A 25,337-nucleotide genomic window follows, 5' to 3' on the forward strand; every position below is an offset into this window, starting at 1 on the left:
CTCTCTCTCTCTCTCTCTCTCTCTCTCTCTCTCTCTCTCTCTCTCTCTCTTTCTCTTTCTCCCCCCAAACCGGATGGATTTTCATTTTAAAAGAGAACAGTTGATGGAGATCAACACTTTCACACTAAGAAGGCCTCCAAAAATGGAAGAAATTTAGGTGAAATGGGAGCTGGCTTTTCCATCTCCATGCTTTCTGATCACATCAGGTAAATGGCTATCTACTTTGCCAATTCTGTGGGGCCGGTTGGCTGCAACAAATGTGGTCAAATAGTAATCTAGGTTGTTAGACCTAGTAGTGGGATGGTCTTGGGAGTGGGTAGGGACTGTAAGGAGCGGGGACTTCCTGGAGGTGCGGGTAATGTTCTGTTTCTCAGGCTGCGTGCTGATGTGGTTTACTTTGTGGAAACTCATTAAATATAAAAACGGATCATACCAAAAGCTTACTTTAACAAAGTAGCTTTGGAGTCCTGGACAAGAATATGTGATTCTAGGGCTGGTGAGAAGCTCAGCAGACTAAGTGCCTGCTTTGGCAAACGCAGGTACCAGGGTTCTATACCTGGACCCAAATGCCTTGCTGGCCCCACCCCTGACACAAGCTGAGCTGGTGAACAAGTCCTGGCATGGTGGCACATGCCTGTAATCCCAGCTCTGGGGAGGCTGAAAACAGGAGGATCGCTACGAGTCTGAGCTGCGTAGTGAGACCCTGTACCAAATACACAAATGAAAAACAAATTGGTCAAAAAAGAATATGTGATTCTGTGAGTGAGGTTTTTTCCTTTTACTGCGTGCATGAATGTGTATGTGTGGATTACTGCTTCCAATCCTCACAGTAACGTTGGGAGGTAGGTCTAGTAATCATGTCCATTTTGCAGATGTGGACACCAAGTCACAGAGATCTGACCTCTTGCCCAAGACCACACAGCCAGTCCGTAGCAGAACAAACTCACATCTTCCAAGTAGAGTCTGATTTCCTCAAGTATTGCAAGAGGAGAGACCAAATTCTCCTCTCTAATTCTCTTAGGGAGCCAGAGGAGAATTCTATTTTGGCTGTGGGTCTGAGAGGTTTTGCGTTTGTCTGACACACAGTGGTCAAGAGGGGAAAGCATGGGCAGGGTGCAGCTGGGGCTGGCAGCCCAGATGACCAGGTTGCTGTTGGATCTCTTAGGAGTGAAGCTTGGTGAAGACTTTGTGCATATACACAGACAGCCAGAGGGGAGTGGTGAGAAGATTGCTGAGGTTCTCAACCAAGGGGGTAAGAGAGGAAACCGAAGAGGGGCTTCAAGTGGAGTCAAGCTTCCATTCATACGTGCCAGCAATGCTAGGAGCCCAGGGCATGGCGCATGGCAGGCACAGTTGGGGCATCCCAGTGGACTGATGTTGCGATGACTGTGTAGTGGTTTTCATCTGCAATGGAAGGAGTCCTGGGAAACTTCTATCTTTGAGAATCAAAGCAATAAAGGGATGTTTTGGACCTTCCTGGAAACAAAGTAAGTGGCTAAGGAAGATCTCTATTTCATAAAGATGTCACAACTCTGAAAGACCACCCATGCGGTCTTCCTCATTGTGACATGCCACTCATCCATCAAGTCTATGTCTTTACCTTTAATGTAGCAGAAAATGATCAGTTGCCCAGGTAATAAATAGTTACTGCTCCAGATCCGGACACTCCTGTCTCTTAGAACTGGCTGGTCACTGTGGTGCATAGCTGGTCACTATTATGGCCATTGTATAGACCTATTCCAAGTTGGCAAGCCATTCTGCCTCTGTGCTTCCTACTTCCTTATCCAATTTAAGGCTTATACCACCAGAGATCAGGGTCCGACATTTTGGGAATGATCCCAATCAGTGCCTGTCGACATAAATAAATCTGTCTCCAAATTTCCTGGCTGTTGTTTTGGTGTTTCTGCATTATATTAGAAATATGGCAGGGCCAGGGAAATGGCTCAGTAGAATAAGCGCTTCCCTGGCAAGCACAAGGGCCTGAGTTCAATTCCCAGTTCCTAAAAAAAAAAAAGAAAAAGAAAAAGAAAAAAAGAAAGAAAAGAAAAGAAATATGGCAAGTGACTCCTCTCACCAATGGAATATGATGGAAGTGGATTGATCCCGATTCCTGGTGTAGCACTTGATGTGCCTGGTAGCTTCCTTTTGCGGCAACCTTAATGAGTTAGTTGCTATTCAGGCCAGATTAAACCACCAGCCACCTACGTGTGCCACTTTGGATGCTTAACCTAGCACAGCCCGCAGGTGATTGCAGCTGTAGCTGCTCAGGAGACCCCAAGTGAGAACCATCCAGCTTTGTCCACTCAAGTCACAGGACCCTGGAGACCAGAAGAATTGTTTTATGTTAGTAAATCTCAGGGTGGTCTGTGTCCTAAGATGAGATACTGGGATAAAAAGAAAGACAAAGGCCTCCAAAGATCAGCACACAGGAGTGCTGGGGTGCCAACCAGGGGTGTAGGAGGCAGAAAACTGAAGGCAGCTTCAAGTGGAGTCAAGCTTCCATTCATAAAAGTGCCAGCCATGCAGGAAGCTCAGAGATTTAGTTGCAGCCTTAGTCCTGCCACTCACTGGCCCTGGAATCTTCAGTAAATGAACAGCTCTCTGAGTTCACTCTATCTGAGGGGTTGTTCTTCTTATCTGTAAAGTGGAGAGGTTTCATTCCACAAACTCAGACTATTATATTTGAGTTCCAATTAGGGCAGGCATATGCTCATTCTAAGACAGAATCAGGCACTGAACATGTCTATAAATGTGTAGAAATAAATAGTAAGTATCTACAGATATCTTCTGTAGTACATTCTAAGTGCTCAATATATATATATCTGTGGTCATTATTGTGCTGTAGGTGTCACTTATTTCTCTTAGTAACATTTGTACCCTGATGGCATCTTTAGAAAGCTAACCAGGTACAATTCCTTTGGAGAACTGTTTGGCAATAAAGTGAAACATATACCTACCTTATGACTCAGAAAATTGTACTCCTGGGAGTACTGCATACCCAGCAAAACTGGGCCTTTGTATCCACCAGAACACGTATGGGACAATGTTCCCAAGTGCGTTATTCATAACTTCAAGCTGGAGACAACTGAAATGTCCATCAAGAATGAAACGGAAAAGTAAATGGTGGTACTTTCGTATAACGGCCTACCACTCGGTAATTAAAAAGCATGGACTATTGTTTCGTGCGATAGAACGGATGAAGCTCCTGGAGAGTAAGCGGAAGAAGCCACACAACAGAGAACACCTGCTGCATGGGTACATTTATAAAAAGTTAAAACTAATGTATGGCGGTGGAGGTTAGAATAGTGGGGCGGTGTTGACTGAGGGGCTGTGGAGGAACCTTCTGGGCTTTTGGCAGTGTTCCATATCTCAACGTGGGTGGTGATAGTAGGTATACACATGTGGGAAATTAACTCAGATATAAAACATTAAGATGTGCGCACTTCACTGCATCTGAGTGGTTGGGGCTCGAGCACAATACCCCAAAGCACAGGGTTCCTTGTGCTGGGTACTTTGAACTAAAACTGATCAAAAGACTTCCTCTGAAGCAAGGTCTCTTGGCCTTCTCTGGCCCTCTTGGCTCCTGTCTCACTTTCTTCCCTGAGGTAAGACTCAGAAACTAGAATCCCTCTTCTCCCATGAGGTGGGCCATTGGAACTAGAATTCCTGTCTCCCAAAGCAAGGCGTAAAAAGCTAGAAATGGTTACTCTCTCCCTTCTCTCTGGAAGCCTCTTATTCCCTGAGGGTCCTCTGCTGCACTCAGGAGGAGGAAGTGCTACCCAGAGAGGCCAAGACAAATCCTAACAAGCAGGCCTTGCTACCCCCACCTTCTGATACCATTAGATGATACCTTTGTCAGATCCCACTTCGCCGTGCTGTCCATTTTACCCTGACCTAAACCCAGGGTCTTTGAGTCTTCATTTCTGAAGGCTCTGGTGTCAACGAAAACCTTGATGAAGCAAATATACTTTTCTTCTTGTTGACCTGTCTTTTGCTCCAGAAGTAGGGTTGTGATGGATATGAGTGGGGAAAGGGATCACACCTTTCTGCTCCTATAAAGATACACCTCAACAGAAAAATAAGTAAAAGGGAGGGGATCCTCTGTGGCCGGCTGCTCCCAGGTGGCCACTGTCAGAGGGGACTGGGAAGTAAAGTCAAGGGCTACAAGGTGGGAAAGCATCAGAAGAAAATGTCCTCTGTTCCCCAGAGATTGGCGGTCCCCTTAAAGCAGGTGTCCTGAGTCGGTTGCTGTTCTGTAAGGCTGTGCTAAGACCGGCTTGGTGCTCCTTTAGGGACCTCCAAGTCCCTAGGGCTGAGCCTTTCTTCACAGCCTTAGTGACTTCAAGAAACCGGAGTACACAGGCAGGATCAGAGCGGACCTGGGAGACCAGTGGGAAGTGGGGCAGGGGCCACAGGGCCAGTCGGCTGCAGCTTCCTGACAGATGGGGACTGGATCGCAGGAAGGGACCCCTCCCAGAGCGAGGGACCTCGGGCCTCAGCCAGTGGTGGCAGCGGGCCAAATTCCTCCCATGGGGATGGCAGGCTGGATGAAAGCTTCCCTCTACCCCCTCTCTCCGCTTGGGTTCTCCTTAAAGCACTGAGCAGCTCAGTCACTCCTCCAGTCTTGGAGAGGGTTTTCTCAGAGTCAGCAGCTGGAGCTCCTCGCCCCCAGCGCTGGGGGCCACCGCGCCCTTTCCTTCCGACTACTCCCAGCCCGCCCCAGCCGGGACCGCGGAACGCGGCGGGTTCAGTGTAATTAATTTAGAAACCGGGGAGGATTTTTATCACTACCTCGGTCGCCTCCGCCCGAGCAGATTTCGCAGCTGCCTGCAGGCTTTCCTAGGAGAGCTCCAGGGTATCGGACCTTAAGGCGCCCCCGCCCCCATTGGCCGTGCCGGGAGGGAAGTGGTGCCTGGGCTACCCAGTTCCGCTGCGGCGCGGCCAAGCCCCCAGGGACCCCTGCCCTCCCGTCGGAGCAGCTCGTCCTTGGCACTTCTCCGGGGACAAGGGTTGAGGCCCGGGGGCAGCCGGAGGCCTTGGCACGGCCGCAGGGTAATTGGAGTGCGCCTGAGACCGCCGCGGGGGAAGGGGTGTCCCTCGGGGCACGGGTCTCCGCCACAGTGGGGGAGAGGACAGCGAGATCCGCAGGGCCGCCGTCCCCAGCTTCGCTCGGCCACCGAAGCCCCCTCCCCGGCTCAGCGCCCGGCCGCGCCGCACCCTCCCCGCTGCTCCGCCCGCTCATTAGCGGAGGCCGGGCCGGCCGGTTCCCTCCTCCGGCCGCCAATTACCCGCCCTGCTGGCTCCGAGCGCGCCGCCGGGCCAGACAAAGGCGCGGGCGGCGGCGGCGGCGGCGGTAACGGGCGGGGGAGGGGAGGGAGGGGGAGGGGAGGCCGGGCGGCCCGCGCTAGCAGAGCCGCGGCTGCGAGATAAGGGCGGCTGGGGCGCCCGCGCTCCAGATGGAAATGAGTGTGCGAGCGCGACGGCTGGCTCCCCTCAGCCCTCGGTTTTAGTGCGACGACCCGCCCAACCCGCCTGCAGGTAGGGGGCCTCCAGTCCCCTGCTGTCCACACTCCCCCGCGTCAGCCCGCCCTCTTGTCGGGTAGCTAACCGCAGCCTGCCTGCATGCCCCCCAGACAACCGAGTTAGGAATCTGGGTCAGAGAGGTAGGCTTGTAGCCGACCTGGGGCCTCTCTGCTTCTGATGCTCTCCGGTCACCTTTGATGATCAGGCAGGGAGTCCGGTTTCTGTTTTTGTTTTTGTTGTTAATATTTGGAAAATGAGGCACGGAGAGGTGAAATGATTGATTCACGGCTCAGCAGATTAGTGGCAGCATCTAGGCTGTTTAAAATACAGACCCCCCCCAACAGCAACAATAAAAACCCACCTAAATCTTGTGCATTGATATTTTCAGATACTACAGCGCCTCAGCAGAGTCCTTCCCACCAGAGCCTGTTTCCGTGAGGGAGCGTGAGGCCTCCCGACCAGCACAAGGTTTTCCAGGAGATTCGGCTCTTTAGTTTGTATCCTGAAAACCATAGGCACATCTTTTTTCATTAGCTGAGTCTATGATTATTATGCTGAATTTAGGATTGCCAGACTTATTGGCCTAGGAGGACTCGGGTTTTGGGGGCTAAGCTTCTGAGGTGCTTGTCCCTGTCCAGGGTCTCCTTTCTTGGGGGAGGTTCCCGGGAGCCTTCTGAATGCCACAGGGAATTTCCCAGTTACTCTTTGCTGACGTCTGTGTCCCTGGTTCTGAGGGGCTTTAAGAGGCAGCTTCCCCTTCGGTGCAGCACGGGGACAGTGCAGTGCAGGGACAGTCTGGGTAGAGGTCAGGGAGACTGGCACCTCAGGGCACGCCTGTGGGATGAGATGTAGACTGCTCCAAATGAAGACAAATGTCCCTCAATAAAGTGCCATTCCCAAGGGCCCCCCGTGCTGTCTGCTGTCAGCCACGGTTTAAGGCTCCTGAGGTCAAGGTCTTCTTCCCAGCCCCCCCCCCTTCAGCTACTTAGCTTTGCACAGAATAGCCAGTGGTGGCCTAGGCCTCCTCCCTCTGCTCACAAACGCACCTCATAACCAGGCGGAGGGCCAGGGAGAGTGCTAGCCTGCAGGCGCAAATCATTCTGTCCTCCCTGTGGGGAAGACATCTCCAGGAGCCAGGCCTTGTGTCTGCAGAGTCTGTTCTGGAAGGGTCTCTGTCTCTTTGACTCTCTCTGTCTCTCTCTGTCTGTCTGTCTCTGTCTGTCTGTCTGTCTCTCTCTGTCTGTCTCTCTGTCTCACTCTGTCTCTCTCGCTTTCTCTGTCTCCCTCCCTCCCCCACCCCATGTGCCTAGAGAGTGACTTAGCCAGCAGCCATCTGTCCCCATGGCTTCCCACCAGGAGGCCCTCTCCCTGGTCATACACGGATTACCTGCTCCAGCAAGGTCCTAGCTGATGATAAAATATCAGCACAGCCAGGTGACTCCCCAAACACCCCTCTTCCAGGCTGCAACCCCCAGCTCGAAGGGAAAAGGTTGCTGGCAGGTGCAGCCGAGGGGCTTCAGGACCTTGCTTCAGCCTGCTTCTCTTCGATTGGCCTGTGAGGTGCCAGAGCAACTGGCATTCGGTGGCCAGTTGGTAACCTGTTGGTGGACTTGAGATGCGTCACTCTCCCATGTCCCTTATGTAGAGGCTCCAAATGACTCTGCCATGATTTCATTGTTTTTGTACTCAACCTTGGCCTTCCCTGCGTTCCTGTTTTCAAATGCTTTTTGTATCTTCATTTTTGCAAATCTTGTGCCCTGGGCACAGGGCAGCAAGGGAAGAGTGGCTGCCAAGATGGAAGGGCTGGCATACCAGCCTGCCAAGCTGGAAAACACAGATGCTGCCATTGGTGTGGGAGGGCCTTGGGCAGAGAGAGGCAGGGGCCAAGATTGGAGTCCCACAGAAGGGCAGAATGGGCCAACCTGGTCCTCAGCCCTCTGGACTAGGTGCCTTGGAAACTCCGGCGCTGTTTCCACACTGCCGTTCAGGCCTTACCTTTGGCTAACTGTGAGTGACCGGGTTGACAGCTGCATCTGGCTCCTGTCCCCTTCCCACATCCACCTGCGCTTCTTAGGTTTCCTGAGCCTTGGAATACAAAGCTGGTCTGAACTCAATGCACTAACTCGTTTTGGTTCAGTTAGGTAAGGGAGAGAGCAGTGATGGCTGCGTGGATACCACACGGGGTCTTTGGGCAGAGGGGGTGGAATGGAGGGAGCTGGTCACACTCCTGGTGGCATCACTGAGAAGCCACGGTGACCGAGAGTGTCCTACAAGAAAGAAGTTGCTGCCACTCAAGGGTAAGAGGGCTAAGGGAAGAAAGACTGTTACTGGAGTTAAAAGCCAGGTCTATCTGCAATGTGGGGGACCATCAGGGCTGAGGTAGAGCCACAAATGACCATTGCCAGTGCTGTGAAGGTCACAAGAAAAAGTGGAAGGGAAGAAATACCAAGGTCTCTCCTCCCCTCTTTTCCTTAATCCGCCAGGGCCTCTCATTGGTGAAGTAGAAGACGAGGCCCAAGGAGTGAGGGGCTGTGCTTCCTGTAGTCCAGAGGAGGCCAGGAGAAGCACGCGTAGAGAACTAACTGCTATTTGACCCATGCAAGGACCAGGCTGGGATGCAGGCCTACTGCCACGGTGGCACAAACCAAGTGATTTGACATCTTTGTGCAACAGGTGACAAGTGTCTTGTATTTATCCTGGACAGTCCATAGCAGTGCTGTTTTTCTCTCTCCACTCTCCTCCGAGCTACTCCTGGCTGAGATACTGCAAATGTATGTCATTCTTGTTGCCAAGGCAGCTGCAGTTGGGATGTGTGCCCCAGGTCATGATGTGCAGTGGCTTTATTAATGGCTCTCTCAAGCTTCGTGCTCCTGGTTCGTGGGAGCCCGAGGAAAATGAGTGCAGTCAGTGCAAGGTGTACTAGCAGAGAAAAGAAAGATTTAGCCCAATTTCCTGGAGACCACTCTGAACCATCCAGATGGGAGACACTAAATTCTAGATATTCTGCATACAGGGAACCCTGGGAACTTCCTCTACTCAGCTCAAATGTGTCTCAAGAAACCAAATAGTAGTACGCTTCTGGGAGGGCTTGTAGGAAAATTCGAGGTGGACAACAGGGCTGCCTTAAGCCAAGCCCTATGGGAAGCCTGCTTATCCAAAGTCCCTGGGGTGGCTGGGTTCATTTGGAAATCAGGTTAATTTGTTTGATGCTCAACTGAAAACAGAAAAGGAGCCCTTTCCTGAGCGCGCGCGCACGCACGCGTATGTGTGTGTTTGAGGATTGTACCTAAAGCTTTCCCACTGAGCTACATCTCCAGTTCTTTTTATTATTATTATTTTTTATTTTGAGAGGGTTTTTGCAAAATCACCTAGCCTGGGCTTGAATTTGTAATCCTCTTGCCTCAGCCTCCTGAGTGCTGGGTTTATAGGCATGTGTCACCCTGCTTGGCTGTCTTTCTTTGTCTTAAATCCATGCATTTTTACAATCAAATCTCTTGTTTCAGTGCTGTATTATTCCTGGTTTACTGTTTTGCTTGATGGGAAGGTGCAGAGGGACTGCGGCATTTGAATGTTGATGGTTGTCTTGGGAACGCATGGGCTGTCGGCTCAAGCAATTTTCTTCTTACCCCAAGGTGCGCACATGGCCCGGCCCGGTGAGCAGTCGTTAGTGGGCTGATTGATTCTTTTTGGTGGCTGATAATTACTGACGTTTTAATGTTGCACAGATCCTGCACAGCATAGACACCGGTGGACAGAAAGGACAAGAGACACTGGAGACGAAGAACAAGCGATCAGATTTCAGAACCGCGCGGGCACATCCTGGGCTGCTCCACTCAGGAGGACCTTGGCTCCTGGGTGCCAGACACGAAGGGGAAAGGGCAGCGCGGTTTCCTCCCATTCATTTGTGGGTAAAAGGAACCCGCTCAGAGAGAGAAGTTCGCCAAGCAAATGACTACATAAACAACTTTCCAGGGGGCCTATTTAAAATGCTCAGGGGAATAAATTGTTTTAAAGCATTTAAAAAACACCATTTACATACAATTAATATGTTGATTGCACAGCATTCTTATTAATTCATTATAGCAAGGACTTTTACATAATAAAACAGCCTTTCAATACTTAGTTTGTGATATAGCATGAACTAAGAAATTGCATACATATATTCACTATATGTGTGTATATATTTGTAAAATTTAGAATCATTACTAATTTGAACTTCACTTCTCAGCATCCACCCTTTGCCATCCAGGATGGATCAAAAGAGATTTTATTTTACATTCTTTTAAACCCCTGGGCCCTGGTTTATTGCCACAGTAAAGGTACATGACCAAGGGGTTGCGAAGATAGCTCAGTGGATTAAGCACCTGCGTAAGCAAGCACAAGGACCAAGGTTCGATCCCTGGTGCCACATACCATGCTAAGGCTCTGTCCTGGGCGCGCTGAGGCAGCCACCAAAACCAAGAGTGGTGGGACACACCTGCAACCCCAGCACTGGGGTGGCTGCAACAGGAGGATCACTACAAGTCCAAGCTGTGTGGTGAGACCCTGTACCAAATACATAAAATTAAAAAGAAAAGATCCATGACTGAGTGAGGCACTCGAGAATCATGATTTAGTGTGTGAGAAATGTTGATGCCAAGGTTTAGCGGAAACCCAACTGACTGGGGAATAGGAGAAAGGTGACAGTAGAACCTCCCATAGGTCAGCAGATATAGGCAACTTTGAAGGAGGACATCAGGCATTGACCTTGGGCTACTGGGGAATAGAGGAATACCTTGGTTGTTCATCGCTGTGTGACATAACTTGGCTTCAAGTGAGATGATTTTATTATTTATGATTCTGTGGCTTGGTTAGGGCTTAGCTGGTGGATCTCCTGGTCTTGCTTGGGATACCTCTTATGACTGACGTCTGGCTCTTTGGCAGGAATGGCTGGATGGCCTTTTCACATGGCTAGCTGGGGCTGCTTTGCATGGTGGCTGAATCCCAAGGGTGAGTATTCCAAGAGAACACTATGCACGGGCCTACGCAGCCTCTGCCTGCATCACTTCTGCTGAGGCCTGTTGGTCAAAGTGAGTCACGTGACCAGGCCCAAAGTCAGTATAGGAGAGGATTATATGAAGAGGTGAATACCAGAGGGGTAGTGCACCAGGAGCCATGAACATAGCCACCTATCACAGGTGTCCTGTTCTACCCATCCTCCATCCTGTGTTCCAGGTCCTCTCCAGCTTTTCCTTTCTCTTGTTCTTCTAAGTCTCCATGAGACGCACATGTGAGGGGGTGAGGATGGTACAGAGGTCACTGTTCCATGGCAGTTGGGTGACCCTTCTCCCCTATTGTATTGTACCTCCTACACCAGCATCAGGGACACGCTAAACTCATTTTTCCTCATGGAGTGGGCCGGGTTAGACAATATTCAGGCTAAGCAAGAAAGATTTTTTTTTCAGATTCCAAGTCAGATGTTTTAATGTTTCACTGAGCCACTGCAGAAAGCCCTTCATTATGGGATGGAAATGCTTGGAAAATGGCCTTCTAATTAATGTGAAATGAGAGAGTGCCCCTCAGAGCAAGGGGGACTTGGCAGCTGTGCGGGTGATGTCAGTATGCCAGTGCTTCCTGGGCAGGGTGATTGGATGGGGCCCGATCCCAGGATAGATTTGCTTCGTGGAGCCCATTCAGCATAAATCCTGCCACAGGGCCAGGCCGGAGACAGCGAATTGAGAAGCTTCCACAGCTCGCTGAGTTACCACTTCCCAGAAATTGCTGAAGCCATTGATCTTGATCTTTTTAAATCATTAAATGGTTTTGGCATTCAGGCACGTGGCAGCTCTGTGCCTGCTGAGCTGCAGGAAGGAAGCCAGTGGATCCTGGACCCAGACTTTCAGCCTGATGCAGGCTTAGGCACGCGGGCCACATCGAGGCGACCTTTACCCCAGCGTGCAAGACTGCTTCCAGTAAGACACTGAACGGTTCGCTCTGCCCTGAAAGCAGTTCAGATCCTGCCACAAGCACTGCGCGAGAGTTGCTGGGTTGTGCAGATCCGTTGTCCTGCTTGTTTCCCACACCAAATAAAGCCATGGGCAGAAATAGCTTGCAGTAAAGGGAATTTAAAAACTTACATCAATGGGGCTGGGGAGATGGCTCAGTAGAATAAACACTTCCCTGGCAAGCCAAGGGTCTGAGTTCAATCCCTGGTTCTGCCAAAAAACAAAAAACAAAAAACAAAAAACTTACATCAAGCTTGGACCAGTGGATGGGAATAACACACAACAATAATCTTATCTAATATTTATTGAGCACATACTGTGCACCAGCCCTGTACTGTGTACTCTACGTAGTCTTTTGCGTGTGATCTTGAAGATAGAGCTGTGATGTGGGGACTACTAGCATTCCTCTCAGGATAAGCACATGTCCCACAGCTAGCTATTTTCAAAAGGTTTGCTGCCCTCCTGGCCACCTGGCTTCATTCTGTGCACCTTGTGATAGTCCACTGAATCAACATTGATCAAATGCCCGAAGAATGCCAGCACTGAAGGGAGACAGGCTAAAGGACACAGAAAGAATCGAATCTCTGGACTTGGCAGCTTCTAATCCAGGTAGGAAAGGAAAGCAAAACCCACTTCAGAACGGCTCCCAAGAGCCATATCAAAGGCAGCTTTTTCTGTGCAGGGCTACAACGGAGGTAGGTTTCATCTCCTCTTCTGTAAAATGGGGCCGATGGCACCTACTAAGGAACACTGCAGGTAGGGAGTCTGGCAAAAATTAGTGTTTTTGTCAAGTGCGGTCATTCGGGGAGGAGCATTAGAGAAGGTGGGCTGCGGAAGGACCTGTGGGGGAAGAGGAGAGTGGAGTATGCTCACTATGGTTGATTGCATGCCTGGCTCCTCAGATGCTCGTGTACACACAAAGTGCACCTCAACACACACACACACACACAAGTACACACGCATGCATGCATGCACAGGTGTGTGTTCACTGCATAGGAGAGCTGGCAAGGAGGGCAGAGGAGGGAGGTTTGGGAGGGAGGTTAGGGAGAAACACTGGGAAGTTAGGTACTCACCTCCCAGAAACCAGTTGCAGCTCTTTCCCATGGAGGGACTGGTAACACCCCTCTCCCCCAAGAGGGGGTCCTGAGCGCAGCAGGGCCCTAGACATCCCAGGACACCCTCATGAACTGCACTCTCCTTGGGACACCAAGCAGGTTTGGACTGATTTGTTGGGAGCTATGTGCCCAGGGATGGCCCGCCTGCCACCACAAGTGAAGAACTTTGCCCAGGCCACAGGACAAGGGATGAGGGCCACAGGTTCTTCTCAGGTCGTTGCTGGACCACAGCTGCCTGGAGATCCTGGAGTTACATTTCCTTCCAGAGTCTCTTGCTTAGAGACGCAGCTACTCTTGGAAGGATGGGCTGATGTTGACACTGTGAGAGCAGGACCAAGGCAGGGCTTAGTTGTCCATGGGGACCTGAGGTGGCTGTGCTACTGCTACCTTCCAGAAAGCCTCAAACACAAGGCTGAGGGCTTTCTATCTGGTTGAAGGGGAACAGTGGAGTGATCTTTTTAGGGTACGAATGGCAGAAACTGAAGTCACCTGGAATAAAATGTAGAATTAGTATGGGGACTTCAAATGTCCAGCAAACGGCTTCTGTCATAGGCGGAGCTGGGTGTTCAAATCATAATGTAGGGCTCTAGTGTTACATTTGCTCAGCCGGCCATAAGCCACGTGGTGAGCAAGATGGCTGCTGGGAGCAGCCAGCCTCTTCCCACCCTGGTGGAAACAGGCATTATCTCTAAGAAAAAGTCCCAAGGAGCGTTCTGCTTGGCCACAGCTACTGGCAGATGCCCAGCGACTGCCTGGCTATTGGAGGACACTATGGGCTGGGCAGGGGGAGTCATGGAGTCTTGTGAATGGCCATGGTGGTCGTTGTGGTGGACGGCTCCGACCGTTTCATACATTTGACTGACAACATGAAAGAGAGGTTTCTTCAGTAGGAGATGGGGTGCTTTGCAGGCAAAAACACCAGTCACCCACGGCCAGTTATGGATGAGTGAAACCATCTTAACTATTAGCAGCAGGGTGTACCTAAGGCAGCCCTGGGAGCTTCTTCCACAAGCAAACTTGCTTTCCGATTGTCCTATGGAGGTGCCTGGGGCAGCCAGCCAAGAGGGCCTGGCTCTTCTCTCACCCGCTGTCCCCATGCTGCCCAGCTGCATGCATTTAGTTGGGCTGTTTGGACTGGGAACAAGGACTGTCCTTTGACTGCAGCATTCAGGACAGCCTCGTGCTCAGCCAAAGGGCTGCGCCTTGTCCAGATGTCCAGAGGGGCTGGTTTCATGTGTCTGACAAGGCTGTCTTTCTGGGCATGAGGATCTGAAGGAGGGAGACGTCTGCAGCCTGGGCATGGAGTGATAAATGCCCCCTCTGGAACGCAAAGATGAATTCTTAAAAAGGAAAAAAAAAAGGCTTTCATCATTATTGCAAAGACCCCAAACAAGGGGGTTTTCTTATTCCCAACTGCAGGGTGGGGGTGGAAGAGAAATGGTAGGAAACAAGGAGCAGGGGGAGGGTGGCTGATGACACAGACACTTGACTGTGAAATATCTGGGGAAGGCACACCAGAGCAGCGACCTCTTTTCCTCTCCACCAGCCCAAGGCCCAAGGCCGGCTGCCTGGGGTGGGGGTGGGGCCACCTCCCACTGTGTGTTCAGCAACTGTCTGTTAACCAGCCCCAGAGAATGGGGGTTGTGTTTGCCTCTGTCTGCCCACCCCCGCACCACCTCAGTGCCACCCCTGCACGAATGGCATTGTACAGCCAGGGACAAAAACATCCCTTCATTACCCATCCACGCCTGGGGACAAAAAGCTGAGTGTGGCTGCATTTCTCTGGTTAAGGAAGGGTGGCTCTGATAGGGACAGAGAAAGCTGGGAATTTGAGGCAGTGATGGCTAGAGGACACGAATTAGCTGTAACCATGTGAAAGGACTGTGTGACCCAGATCCACCCAGGAAGAATGGCAGTCCCTTTATTGTCTCTTGACCTGCTGGCGCAAGAACAGGTCACCTGGGGGGGTTGTGTGTTTGGCTCCACCTAAGATTTTCTCAGACAAAGCCTTTTGGAAGTTACAAATCTCCAGAGCCGTTCACTTCCCCCCAGAAGTATTTATAGAGTCAGTGCTCACTGGGTTAGTTGAGCATGGGCTTTGGTATCAGCCCTGCTTTCGAAACCTGTGTCACAGTTCTGGCTGTGCGACTATTGGTTTGTCATTTGCCTTTTCCAAGCCTTACTTTCCCCATTTGTAAATTGAAATAACCATAGTGTGTGTGGGGGTGGTTGGGAGGGTCAAGTGATACATCTTCCTGCAGGGTGCGAAGCGTGCAGCCTGGTGCCTAGGAGGTATATCCTACACACTGTTGATTACCACGTAACAGTAGGAGCAGTGGTCACTGGGTCAGATGTTTTGGGGGGAAATGACAATTCAGCAAGTCCCACCTTATGAATGAATTGTATTCTAAAGTTAACTGGGAAGTCTATTATGTGAACCAAACACATAGTTCCCATAGAAATGCTGCTAAGAAAAGTATTGAGGTTCCCAGTTAACCCACAAAAGCCTGCTCAACTGTCGGTGAGAGGAGGCTATAAAACATTGCAAAGAATTCCTGCACGTGTCTCCCATTACCAGGTAGGCTCTGTTTCTCTTCCTTTTTGAGACCCATGGGCCTGTGGCAACTCTGGTTCACTCCATGGTGGAGGAACATAACGTGAATTCAGAGACTGGCCACAAAAGGCTCTGTGGCTTCTGCCTTGTTGGCTGAAACACTGGTTCTTGGAGGCACGAGGCACAGTGTAAGAAGCCTGGCCAACCACAGGCCACCATTCTGAAAAGGCTATGTGGAGAGATCTAAGGAGAGAGAGGGAGAGGGATAGGGCCTGCTCTGAGTCCACAGTCATCAGAATTATTCCTTGCCATTCGACTCTTCTCTCAGCTGAGACCTCAGACCTTGTGGGCCAAAGAGAAACTTTATCTGAGTCCCTGACCATGGAATCTGTGAGCTTAATATGGCGACTCACATTTGGGGCTTGTTTGTTACACAGTAGTAACTGTGTACAGGATTAGGCCTGTGAGGTACAGACTGTGACCTATGGCTGACAGGGATTAATGGTACTGAGATCTTGCTTTGTGCCTGGCATTGTGCTAAATGCCTTCTGGGGAGACAAACTCAGTAGTAAGCAACTATAGTCCTTAGAAATGAATGCGACTTTACATGAAGTTTCTTTTAGCTTGATAGTGGACTTGAAGGAAAATGTACTAATTAGCTAGGTCTGAGGCAGCACATGGAGACCTGGCAGTGACTACGGATGGTACTTCTAGACAATATCAAGGGTTGTTAAAGATCGATGACATTGACTCTTTAATTTCACTTCAAAACTAATAGCCTTTCTTTTCCTCGGTTCTGTCACAAAATTGCATATGGCATCACTTGAGTTTTACCTCAGATATGGAATGACAAGAGAGGAACAGACTTTTCTTTTCTGGTCAGGTGTGGTGGTGCATGCCTGTGATCCTAGTACTTGAGAGGCTGAGGCAGGAGGATCATAGCAAGTTTGAGTCCTGCCTGGGCTACATAGTGAGTATAAGGCCAACCTGAGCTATATAGTAAGACCCAGTTTCAAAACAAACAACCCAAACAAATTTTTTCCCTTCCTGTGATAATCAGACATAATTTGGAAGACAGCGTCATAAGGTAAGGGTAAGAGGGAGACAGAAGTAAACCAGATTTCAACAACTGAGTAGTCAAAGTTGAATAACATGAGGCAGCAAGAGGTGGGAGCTCTCCTTGGGTTGGGAATGGAGTGGCAGAGGAGAACTATCCAAATGGAGGGAACTTTTCCCTTGTGCTGCATGGAGTCATTGGCCCCAAGGCCCCCCCTCCCCGTGCACGCATCCTTGCATGGTTTCACCATGGGGACAGCACATTCTCACTTGGCCATGTGACTTGCTTAATCTAAAGTGTTCTGGTTTAAAGAGAAGGCCTTAAGCAATTGCATGAGTTTCTACTCGTTCTCTTGAGTTTCTGTCTTCGCTATGGCGAGAGGTGCCCTGTGAGGAGTATTGAGGGCCTTATGGAACCACACCCAGCTGGCCCACAGCCTCGTGACACATATACACTCATTGGTTGGTGGTGCTACGATTGTTACACAGCAGGAGTTGATTGATACCCTGGAAGTCCAGAATATTTACTATGTGGAGCAACTGGGAGTGACTGGGTAGTACTGAATAGGTGGAAAAGCGATGATCACATTTTAGTACCTTTGGGCTGTGTCCACCTTACTGGACTGGGGCTGGCAGGTGTACTGCCATGTGATGGAGGACACTGCTCTTGCCTGCAGGTTTCCCATGTCACTGAGGCCAGTGCAGGTCTCTACGTGTCCTGATGTGTTCAGTTGTCCTTGGGCTTCCTGTCCCTCAAGTCTACACTTCCTTCGTCACAAGACACAGAAGTGGTAGCCTTCTTCAGACTGTCACAGTGCCTCGCTCCCCTGCATCAGGGCCAATCTCAGTGACAACTTCCACAGTGGTTCTGCTTTCCTGACCAAAGTCCAAGTGAGACAACCAGTTAAGCAATTGTGCACAAAACACATTTGCAAACCTGGTGTCCTAACCCCCAAAGAGCCACATTTCTGCATTTAAGGAACTTAAAGTCTTATGGAGGGAAAAAGAAAGTGCTCTGTGAACGCATAAGAAACCGGTGTGAAGTGTTTGGTGCCCGGGTGCTCCGCCCCAGTACCACAGCCCAGGGGCCATTTAGAAAAGACAGGCAGGTGACAGAAGAGGGTTGCTTGGGACAGGAAGAAAGCAGCTTTGGCAGGGTCGGCCTGTGTGCTCTAGGAGGACTGGTTTCCGTGACCAAATAGGCAGAGACAAGGAAGGGCAGCGATTGCTTCCCTTGCGCATCTGTGACCGAGTGGCGAACTTCTCCTCTTCTTCGTACCTTCCAGTAGCTCAAAGTCTTTCAGCCTCCAGCAGGGCCAAGCTGTGGACCGGGCAGTCACCCATCCCCAGCTCTGCTCCTTTGCCTCTAGGGCACTTCGTTCTGTGTTTTATAATGACAGTGCTCATGCTGCCTGGCCTCCAAGGAGGTGCATGTTCAGCTACAGCTGATTTAGAATTAGTTTCTTCCAAAGCCTTTAGGTTTTTGCCTCATGTGTCAGACTTAAATTCTGGGGCTAGTTAATACTGGGGCTTGGCACTGATGAGGTCACAGCTGGCACCATGCCCAATTCAGATGTCACCTCCTGCCCAGTGGATAAGAGACTTGGGAGAAAGAGGTTGTGTGTGTGTGTATTTTTTTGTGTTGTATTTGTTTTGTGGGTTGCTTGTGTCCTGTGTGTGCTGTAAACTCTTTGTGTGTTATGTCTGTGTGCATTATATATGTCATGTGTGTCTCTACTGTAACATGTGACTTATGTCATGTTGTATATTGTCTATATTTTGTGCATTGTGTCTATGCAGCTGAGTATTGTGTACATTCCATGTTTGTATTGTATGTGCATTGTCTGTGTGCATTGTGCTTATGTGTGTTGTATGCATTCCATGTTTGCATTGGGTATTATGTGTGTGGTGTAAGCAAGAGGTTTCTTGGTGTCAGTTTTGCAATGCTCAAGTGGCTTGAAAGGAGCTTTCAGTCTGGGTTCGTGGTACCGGGCTTGGAATTCGGCGTCTTCATTAAAACCAATGGGCTGTTTCCACCCATTTTGGCATGAAATCAAAACACTGCATGGGGGCTGAGAGCTGGGGTGGGGGGGTGAAGCTTGAATATTTTGGGGTTGTCTAACTGCTGCCATGGAGCATTTGTGTCATACATATGTGGAACTCTAAGCTTTAAAGATGGTCTGAGGAGGTGGGGCCTCTGGGAGTTGCTGTGGTTTGCAGCTTGGTCCCGGTTTGGCAGTATCGAGAAGCACTGGGAACTCTAAGAGGTGGGGCTTAGTGACAGGTGAGTAGGTCATTGGAGGCTGTCATCCTTGGAGGAGCTCTCTGTAGTTCTTGTGGGACCCTGGTTAGTTTCCACAAGAGTGGGTTACGAAACAGGGCCACATCAGGTGTGTAGCCTCTTCTGCCTGTGCACGGCGATTTCTCCTCCTGCTCTTCTGCCATGGCTTGATGCAGTCGAACAGATGGAGCCACCTGATTTGGACTTTCAGCCTCCAAGCCCATGAGCTGAATAAACTTCCTTTCTCCATAAGTATACAGCTTGAAATATTTTCTTATTGTAGCACAAACTGGACTGATACAGAGGATTATTCAGGAGAAGAGAAGGAAGAGAAATTTCAAGTGTGAAGGATTTAGTAAGGAAGGGCTCCTAAGGGAGTGGGAAAAGCAGGGCGAGGGAGGCAGGTGGCACCTCGGGCCAAGTCTCAGGCTCAGCTGCAGCCCACAGGGGAGCTGTGCACCGTGAGTCATACCACTGAGTCGATCCCAACAGGAGGCAGAGAAGCTGGGCCTTCTGCTCTCCGACCAGTTGGTCTTTCACGAAGTGTCTCCTTAGGGGAGCATAAACTCCCAGGCAACTGCAGCTCTTCACAAGCTCAGGAAAGCAGCTCTAGAAGGCTCCGGCCAGCTGGCTGAAGAGACTTGCAGGTGTGGGCTGTTTGAACTAAGCACACAGCAGATGGGGAAGGGCACACGGAAACTATCAAAGGAGCTGAGGGTATCTGTGCCAAGCACGGACCCTGTTCGCTCCATGGCAGACTCACGGCACCTCTGGGTTTTACCTGTCTATTGCTGCATAACAAATTGCCACAAACTTAGACGCTTCAAATGCCTCAAGTTTATTACAGTCATGAGTTGCATATTGATATTTTGGTCAATGACAACATATTCACTGGTGGTCCCATAAGATTACCTAGTGACATTGTAGTCATCTTAGGCTGTGTAAATACACTTTATGATGTTTGCACAATGATGAAATCGCCTAACAATGCATTTCTCAGATGGTGTCCTCATTGTTAAGTGATGTGTGACTGTATATCACAGTTCTGTGAATTTGTTGTCCTGGCAGAGGGTGCTGGATTTTCTGTTCAAAGCCTTCCCAGCCTGGCATCAAGGTGTTGGTAGGGGATTTGGATTCATTTGAGGGTTGGGGTCCTCTTCTAAGCTCCTGGGGGTTGGCAGGAGTCAGTTTGCTGGGGCTTTGGGACTGGGATTCTGCTTTCTTAGCTCTTTTTCTCCTTCCCTGTTTTAAAAGAGTTCACTGGATTTGTTCACTTCTACCCAGGCTGACCTCACTTTGGCCATATCAGGTATCTCATATTCACAGGTTCTGCCCATATTGAAGGGACAAGGGATTGTACAAGGGGGAGCATCTTTGGGCAGGGGTGGTGTCTTAGAATCCTTCCTACCAGATCCCTCCTCTTTGCAGATATTCTATAGTGAATCTAACACAATCAGTAGCATGAGATTAAGTACTTCCCACCCAAGTACTGGTAGGATTATGGCATTGGAAAAAACCCTTGACCTTGTCTTACAACAGTGGCTTTATAGTGAGATACTTGGCGAAAAATTGGCAGGTAGCTGTTGGTCTCTGTCTGTGTCCTGTGGAAACACCTATGTGAGATGGCAGAAGAGAAACAGTTGTTTAGGATTAGCCATGTTTCCTATTCTTCTTGGTGCTCTTTGAGGCCTGCAGGCTGGAGTAGCATAATCCTTCACTTGTAGCCTCTGGGCCCTGATCCTCTATACCTGGTGGCAGCCCTACTAACATAGGCTGTGTGAAGACCCTTCTGTACCCCCTCTTAAGTGTTAGGAATCCAGTGATGTTAAGCACCTTTACCCTCCATTCTGATTGTATTTGACATAGAATTGGTCCTCCTACCTGTATTAATGCAACAGTAGCTGTTGTAATAAGTAAGTCGTCAAATCTCAGTGGCTTAAAGAGACCCCAATTAATTTCTAATTCATAGAATACTATGATGTATGTAGCTCTTTTTGATGGGTGTTGGTGGGTGTATGGCTCTTCTCCATGTGATGATTGATGATCCCAGGGCTTTTATTTTATTTTATTTTTTAAAATCCTGTGGCTTTGCCATCACCTAGTGACAGTGGTTTCCAAATTTTAGGGGACATGAGACTCCTGAGAGGGCTTGTTGAGGTAGAGCACTGGATCCAGGCCCCAGAGTCTTGGGCAGTGCCTAAGAATATGCATCTCAAATGAGCTCCCAGACATTGCAGAGCTTTGGTGTCCTTAGTTTCCAGTCTAAAAGAGCACAGAGAGGGTAGACATGTATGCTTGTGTCTTTATCACTCATTCAGTAGATGAGAGAATCAGCCATATGTCCACTTAAGAGTACAAGTGTAGCTGGGAAATGTAGTCTCTGGCTGAACCCCTGTGTATCAGTGTCAATTCCAGACTGCATGGGGAGGGGCACGAAGCTTGGTGGAACAGCTAGCTATCTCTGTATCACTGCCCAAGTGAGGGCCGTTGTGAGTCCTGTAGCCCAGATGACTCAAGTGGACACTGCCAAGGTTCAAAGTGCAAAGGTGGAACAGTTGATTTTGTCCTGGGGACCTCCATGGTGCAGGTATTGCAATGGGGCGCAGCCGACTACGAGCTGCAAGACCCAGCCCAATCCTACTGAGACCTACACTGTAGTGCCCAGTTTTGAAGGACAAGTGTCTCTTCACTTTGGTGTGGCCCACTTGATTTCAAGACTTAGCCAACAAACAAGTGGCCAGAGCAAGGCAACCAATCAGATGTCAAAGGTGCCTTGGTGTTGGTGTCTACCCCCACTCACAAAGTCACAGGACTTCCAGCCCGTCCTTTTCTGCTGCCATGATCTATAGTGATGATGCTGTCCCCACAATCTGGGGCACAAGACTAAGCATTTGGCTGAGCTTTGAGTGGCCACACACCTCTGTCTACATCAACCACACTCCCAACCCCCTGTTGGCAAAACAACATTTGAATTTTCTCATGAAGGCCATGGGTCTCAATGAGGCCCTTCCTGACCCTGCCTCAGCCTAGTTTCTTAGTGACAAGTGGCATTCATCCCTCAAATGGTGGTCATCACTCAGCATACATTCTGGAGACCATCACCCATCATGGAAGGGTCCCTACCTTCCCTTGTCTGAGGGATGAACCACTTAGGAATAAGACATAGGTGTGTTTTGTTCACTTCTTATGTGGGGAAGTATTAAAAACATATAAAAATAGTACTGTCAGAAGAACACTAAGGACCACCTTTGATAGGTATCCAGAATGTAAAAGAGTACAAGCTGTAAGACCCAGTCCAATACAATTCAGGGTTAGAATTCATGGCTCATCATGTTACACAACAGCAGGACGGTTTTCATTGCTTCATCGAGCACACAGTTTTTCAACTTCGCTGTATTCGCTGAGTCACAGGACTCCCTGGAAAGCTACAATTGGTAGGTTTAGAGGGCTACACAAACAAAGCGGAAGGGAAATGATTAACCACGATGATTTGGCTCGCTTCCAGATTATAGAGTGATTATACCAGACGGTTAGTTGCAACTTTTGCAATGTGGTCAGTGAAAATGACTCTGGGTAGGGCTTACTCTTGGCAGTAGAAAGCCAGGTTTCTGAACTCAGCTTTGTCACTCATGGTTGGGGGAGCTTGGGCACATTGGCATTCTTTGCTGACCCGTGTACGCCTCAGTTTTGGGACTTCTAAGGTTCTTTTTGGCTCTGACATCCTCTGAATCAGGTACATTCCAACTAGAAATTTATAAATGACCTGACATTTTCTATTAATATCATCCCAGCTACAAAACACACAGATGAAGCTGTGATTCACTTTACAGCTGGAATAAGGCACATGTATTGGGTATTGACATTTATTTAAGGCAATTCAAGTGAACACGACTGTTGCCTAAATGACCAGAAGTGAAAGCAAGGGGAAGTTTGTTAATGTTAAGAAAGTAACATAGATGGTGGCCAGAGTGACAAAGGAGCTAATAATGGGAGCGACACCCTCTTTGCCATTGTGGATGATGACAAGGGGGACATATTATGTGGTAAAAGGAGAAGACTCCAAAGGTGGATTAAATAATAATTCAAAAGCCCAGTTTTGCTGGATGCATAATTAATACTTCCTCTAATTCAAACCCTAACCCCTTTTGCGTTGGTTAATGTAAGTGCCAATCTGACTAGATTAAGGGATTCCTAGATAGCTGGTAGAACCTTACATCCAGGTGTGCCTGTGAGGGTGCTTCTGGAGGAGACCGGCTCGTCGGTGGGCAGGCTGAGGGACAAAGCTGTACCCCTTAAAGAGGGTGGGTGCCATCCCATCAACAGGGGTCAGGACAGGAACAAGTCCCCCAAATGCTGCATTTATCCTTTTTCTGGAACCAGAAGCACCTTCTTCACCTGCTCTGGGACTTCAGAAGTGCAGGTTCTCCAGTCTCTGGACTCCAGAACTTGTATCTGCCCCTACTTGGGCCTTTGGTCTTGGTCTGAGTCTTCCACCATAACTTCCCCAGTTTTGAGGCCTTTGGAGTTGGACTGAATTACATCTTCAGCCTTCCTACTCCTCTGTTCAAGTGGCAAACTGTGGGGTTTCTCAGCCCCCATAGTTGCATGGGCCCGTTTCCCTCATAAATCCCCTTTCATATTTATTATCTATCTATCTATCTATCTATCTATCTATCTATCTATCTATGCATCTATCTATTTATCTATCTACTATCTATCTTCTATTTCTATCATCTCTCTCCCCCATCCCCCTAATGACTCTGTCTCTCTGGAGAATCTTAAGTAGGTCTCATCACTCCAGTTTAGAGATGGGAGCCCTGAGACTCAGATGGAACTAATTGCACAGAGATAACCAACTGAAAAGTCATGGTGCCAAGTCTTCCTGATTCTACTGTTCGCGAGTCATTTTTTCATATTCTGCATTGGCTTTCTGGTTAATAATTTAACAATACTACTAAAATACGAAGGCAAGAGTATTTTTAGGTAAAGGGCAACAGAAGAGGCACTAAAACACAGTTCTGATTATGAAAGAACAGTTTTATCCAGCAGGCTAAATATTATGTCTGAAGTTTTTTTCTTTTTTCTTTCTTTCTTTTTCTTTTCTTTCTTTTTTTTTTTTTTGTATTTTTGAGACAAAGTTTCACTATGTGATTTAGGCTGGCCTCCACTCAGAAATCCTCTTGCCTCAGCCTCCCGAGTGCTGGGATTATAGGTATTCGCTGCCATGTCTGGCTCTGTCAGAATTTTGAAGACGTCATATGATGAAACTTAGGGCAGTGGCTAGCCTTTGTGATTACCACATTTAAAATCTGTGCAAAAAAATTGTAAACCACTGTATTTATCTATCAGAGATACTTAAGGAAAAAAATATTGGTATCATAGTCAGAAATCTCAGCAACTGGTAGATTTTTTATTTGCTTAGATAAATAAATCCCGGCTTCTAGTTCTGCCAATACCATGATCAAGATAACCTGAAAATCCATCTTCCACAGTTATCTAGAAATAAACAAATATTTATTAGGATGAATAGATGCGCACACAGGAAATTGACAGGGACTGCGAATGCAAAGGATACCAAAAAACGAAGGCAGTGACTGCCTGAGGGTGGGGGTGGAGACATTGACTCAGCGCTTCATGCTTCGGACAATTTAGTGTCACTTGAGGGACAGAAACTGAGGTCCTCAGTCCCTGTCAGCCCAAAGCTGGATCTGAAATACATCTAGAAAGCTGGAACCCTCCGCATGAGTGCAGAAGAGAAGAAAACATCCTCCCACTGACCTCTCGAGGCTTGTCTGTCTTGGTGTAAGTGCTAAGTGGGAACAGTATCTCTCGAGACATTCTGATCTCCTTTGTCTTAGGAGAGTTTGGAATTGAATATATATTACTTGTGAGGTCTAGATAGCCCCAAGCTAAGGAATTGGAAGAAGGATAAGCAAACAGCTGGAGAGTTTGTCAGAAACAAAGCAAGACTAAACTTCACAGGCCATCTCATCAAAACTTAGGATGAGTTCACAATTAACAACAACAACCAAAACAAAACAGTAGAAGAAATAATCAACCACGAGCAAGAGCAGCAAAATTAGATACCCAATAGCGTTAGATAATAATATAATGTATTAGAGACTATATAATTGTTACATTTAAAATGATCCAAAACATAGAAACAAAATAGAAGAAAATAATAAATGCTATGAAAAAGAACATGCATATGTGTAAAACATTACATAGGAGTTTTAGAAATAAAATACATTAATCAAGAGTCACTAAACCAGAGCTATGTCAGAGAGTTACTCAGAATACAATACAAAAATATAAATTAGAACAGGAAATGAAGAGATATGGAGGATAGAAAAGAAAGTTTCTATATATAACTGCTGGGAGTGCCAGAAAGAAAGAATGGAGAGAATATGGGAAAAGCATTAGTGACACAATGGCTAGGAATTTTCCAGAACCAATGAAACACAGATTCAGAATGCACAAATCCCCAGCAGGATAAATAAAAGAAAAACCTTGCTACATTAGAGTACAATTCCTAAAACAGAAAAAGCAGCTAAAAGCAATCATAGAGGAGAAATAAATTACCTACTAAGAATTAAAATAAACCTGGCAGCAGATTTCTCACCAGCAAAGATAAAAGCTCTGAGATGATAAAATAGTATCTTTGAAATACTGAGTGAAAGCAGTTTACCAAAAATTCCGTGCTAAATAATTAATCAAGAATCAAGGGGAAATAAAGATATTTTTGACTATCAGAAACTTTATCACTATGAAATCAATGTTGAGAAGCTTCCTAAAGAACGTAGTCTAGAAACAAAAATGATCCA

This window comes from Octodon degus, unplaced genomic scaffold (genome assembly GCF_000260255.1).
Source record: "Octodon degus isolate 3935 unplaced genomic scaffold, OctDeg1.0 scaffold00232, whole genome shotgun sequence".
NCBI lineage: Eukaryota > Metazoa > Chordata > Mammalia > Rodentia > Octodontidae > Octodon > Octodon degus.